The 4321-nt window shown below is 44.5% G+C and overlaps 1 long non-coding RNA gene across 1 annotated transcript; it reads left to right on the forward strand.

The window, feature by feature from the left end:
- Window positions 1–2187: 2187 nt before the first annotated feature.
- Window positions 2188–2840, forward strand: LOC122052246. Its single transcript, XR_006131945.1, has 3 exons — window positions 2188–2455; window positions 2529–2596; window positions 2783–2840. It is a non-coding gene; the product is annotated as an uncharacterized LOC122052246 (long non-coding RNA).
- Window positions 2841–4321: the final 1481 nt, after the last annotated feature.

Genomic DNA, 4321 nt, shown 5'->3' on the forward strand with positions numbered 1-4321 from the left:
TATTGTCAGAGATTTTATGGATAGGAATGTCTGTGATACGGACATTATGTGTCTTGGTTTTTGCCATATATGCTTGATTACCTTAGATGTTTCGGGGACTCGATGATCCTGGTATGTCGAGGATGTTTGGATAGGTTTCCATTATCTTGGTGGACGATGTTGTGATCTATTACGGATCCGAGGTGAGTCACGTACACTACCTTTGCATAGATCTAGAGATGATTCGACGAGAACATCTATATGTGATTATCAGTAGTCGTTGGTTTGGATTGTCTTTTGTTATGATGTTTGGGACACACGGTCACTAGTAGGAGTGTCTGTGGTTCCTGAGAGATAGAGGTTATTCTGGTTGGGGCGGTAGAAATCGATATAGGAGATCCATGATCTTTTGTGACTCGCAGGATATTCTGAGACCTTCGTTGAGGTTTCTTCGCGTAGCTATCTACTTTCGCGTGACCGTGAAGGTGTGAAGTTTACTTGGACCGAGGATTGCACTTCCAGGAGCTGAGCGGAGATTAGTGTCGGCTCGATTTTTGGTTTTACCTTCGGAAGAGGGATTTGACCACTACACCAGCGTCTCTGGGTATGGGTCTTTGATACGAGGTAGCGGTTGAGTATTCTTATATGCTTCTCGATAGTTGAGGGAGCCTGAGAAGAAAATACTCAGTTCATGATCTGGAGTTGGCCGCTATTATTTTTGCCCTGAAGATTTGGCGGCATTACCTGTATGATATTACATTGAGATTCTCACTGATCATCGAATCTCAAATGTCTGTTTTACTTGGAAGGAACTTAATCTTCGACGGAGGAGATGGATGGAGTTCCTGAAGGATTATGGGTGTACCATTAGTTATCACCCGGAAAAAAAAAAAAACTAATGTGGTTGCCGATGCACTTAGCCAGAAGTCCAGAGGGACTTTAACTTGCTACGAGTTGTGGTTATAGACTTGATTCAGGGTTTCTCTGTGTTAGACCTTGAGGAGCAGGGACAGACCGAGCAGGGTAGTCTCATTACCATAATTTCTCAGTCGTCGATCAGGATGAGAATCCGAGAGGCCCAGTTGTTGGGACCTCATAGATCTCAGCGAGGCAGAGCGGTCCTTACTATCGGACAGAGGATGACAGAGGCATAAGACTGCTGGAAGTGTTATACTGACCGGAGTCGGAGACTCTTAGAGTTCTCCATTTACGACCATGTATTTTTGCGAGTTTCACTCACGAAAGGGGTGAAGAGATTGGCCTCAAAGGTAAGCTAGCTCTGCGATATGTTGGACCTTTCCAGATCTTGGAAAGGATTGGAGTGGTAGATTACTATCTGACACTACCACCGTCCCTGTCAGACGTGAATGACGTATTCCATGTGTTTGTGTCGAGGTATATACCTGACCCGACGCATGTGCTGACAGATATTTCAGTTTCCGTTCAGCCTGACGTTACTTATGAGTAGGTTTCGGTACGGATTTTGGATCGGAAAGAGTGTAAGTTGTGGAACAAGACTATCCGGCTGGTTAAAGTCGGATGACAGCATCATTCAGACGAGGAGGTTACTTGGGAGCTCGAGGATATTATTCGAGCCCGATATCCCCATCTTTTCACTTGAGGTATGTGATTTAGTTTACCGTTCAGCATTTATACTCTTTACCTGTTATTAGTACTTGCTGATGGTAGATAACGAAATTTGGGGACCAAATTTTTATTAGTGGGGGAGAATGTAAAATACCGGAAAAATGAGGAATAATGATAAGGGAATTTTTCGAAATTTTTGGAAATTTTTCGGGAATTTTTCGGAGCTCGTATGGACGAGTTAACGGGGATGAAAACGGGGCCCGGAAAAGCCTGTTTAGGCTACCCATTTAAGTGAGGAAAAGTTATTTTCTTTTCCTTTTCTTTTCCGTTTTTCTTTTTATTTATTTCCTTCCCTCGAGCCGAAACCGTGCCCGACTTCTCCTTCTTCCCCCGCGCGCCCGACGCCCTCCTCCGAGCCCTAATCGCCGAGCGGTTTCTTCCTCTTCCTCTTCCTCTTCCTCTTCCTCCATTTCCTTCCCGAGCCGCCGCCACAGCCGACACCGCGCGAAGCAGTGCCGACCCCGCGCCGACGCCGCCCTTTCCCGCGTACAAGCCCTCGGCCAAGGAAACCCTAGCGCCGACAATCATCTTCCCTCTGCCCTATCAGTTTCTCACCGCCATGTCTCTACTCGGATTGGTTTTGGACCAGAGCAAGGAGCACGGAGCCGAGGCCCTCTTTCCCCCTGCCTTATTGTTGACTGCCATTTTCCTTTGTGCCCTAGCATCGTCGATTTTTCCTCCGACCTTCCAGGCCGAAGATGCCGCGAGCCTAGCACCAATTTATCTCTCTGTTTATCGGCAAGAACACACGGGTCCTGGCTTTGGGCAGCGCCACAGTACCAGTTTTCGGATATCGAATTCTTCTTTCTCTCATTGATCTGGATTGGAGGTAGGTTGTGATTCTGTTCTCAGATTCTATTGTGGAGGAATTGATAATTGTGTGGATTTGGTTTATATGGCAGATTAGGGATTTCAATCTGCTGCGGCTGATCTTGGTTCAGCTGAGGGTTTTAAGGAGGAAGCTGTTAAGGTTAGTTTAATCTAGATGTTGGGTTAATATGGATGTGTAACAGATTTCTTTAAGAGTTGGAATCTATGTAATTGGTTAGTTAGTGATCGTACTTTGATTAGGGGTTACCCTAAATAGGGTTGGGAATCTTATTTAGCTAGTTGCTATATATGTAATTAGCTAAATAAAATTATGTGATTGACACAGGACTTTGACGCGAGACGAGCATCTTGATGTCGAGTTTGGACCGGATACGATTCTTTCCATTTGGAGGCGGGTACTTTGACTTATGTCTTTTGATATGCGTGATAATATGTTTAACATATAACAATAATTGTGTTATCTGTTTGTTTCGATTGGTCGCTACATGATTAGTTACATGTTTGTTTGTTTATTTATGCTGCACTGCATGATATCTACCTGATCACATATGCTTTAGGTAGTGAACCAACCACATGCTATGATATGTTCTGGATCTAGGGTTTATTTGATACCCTATTTGATTGGTGTACCTTTTATTTGACACTTCTTCCAGTGGTACACACTTGTATCTAGTTATATGGACTATGCCATGTTTTTAGTGTCATGCATCATGATTGCATGCTGTGCGATTGTCGGCTCCATTTTGGTTGAGCCCATCGCCAGTTACATGTACTGCACACACCACCCATGGATTAGTTGTATATCTGGCTGGAGTGTGGCGGTTCTGCTGTTTGGCTCCGTTAGTCAGGTGACTCAGCGTGGTAGCCGGCAGTCAGTTCTGCTCTGTTTGGCTCCGTTGGCATTTAGTGTAGCAGCGTGGTAGCCGGCAGATGGTGGACTCTGTTTGGCTCCGTTGGTCAGGAGACTCAGCGTGGTAGCCGTGATTTTTCCTCCCGTCGTTGTGTCTGGAGATGAGGCATTGAGCTCCCCGTTTATGATTTGGGGCGGAGGGCGGAGTACTCAAGCGGCGTTCAGTCCACTCGATCGGCTGGGCGGTGATGTCGAGTCTTGTGATCACCGTATCATTTATTTCGTTTATTGTTGTGATTCTGCACTTATATACTACGTTTGTATGGATCGTTTGATTGACATCATCTGAGGATTATGATTTCTTGATCCGGCGACTGTTACCTTTGTACCTTGATCCCGGTTAGTACAGTTATCTCCCGATTTTTCAATTGCATTTATTCCTTCTCGTATTCGGGAGACTGTACGCATGATTAGTGTTATATATTATTTATTTTATTATGCATATCAGTTGTACCTGCTGAGTGTTGGACTCACCCCGCCTCCATTGTTGATATTTTCAGGTTGAGGCTGTCCGGAGCAGTTCCAGTCGCTGACCCCCCATCTGCACGTAGAGCTAGTTCTCTATTAGTTCGTTATTTGTTTTATTTTGTCCTTTTTCTATATCAGACTTTGTTTTAGTATTGTCTTTGGATTTTTCCTATGGATATTGTATGGAGTGATACCTTTTGATGGATTTTTGATATGATATTGGATTCCATTCTACTACGTGCCTGCCTGGACGGCAGAAGAGGTGAGTTCGTTGGATTTGAGCTTTACGAGTGTAGTGGAGTAGGGTGGATTTCGAGTCAGAGTCCTATTGTTATTGATTACTATTATTAACTGCGTGGTTGTGACAGCCAGAGGCTGAATATCTTTATAAACTGCGTGGTGTTTGTTTTTATTTTTGTTATCATTCCAGCCGCCTGTGGCTGATGTATATGTGATATGTAGAAAGTTTCATATTGTCCGCCGTAC

Source organism: Zingiber officinale, chromosome 3A, assembly GCF_018446385.1.
Source record: "Zingiber officinale cultivar Zhangliang chromosome 3A, Zo_v1.1, whole genome shotgun sequence".
Taxonomy (NCBI): Eukaryota; Viridiplantae; Streptophyta; class Magnoliopsida; order Zingiberales; family Zingiberaceae; genus Zingiber; species Zingiber officinale.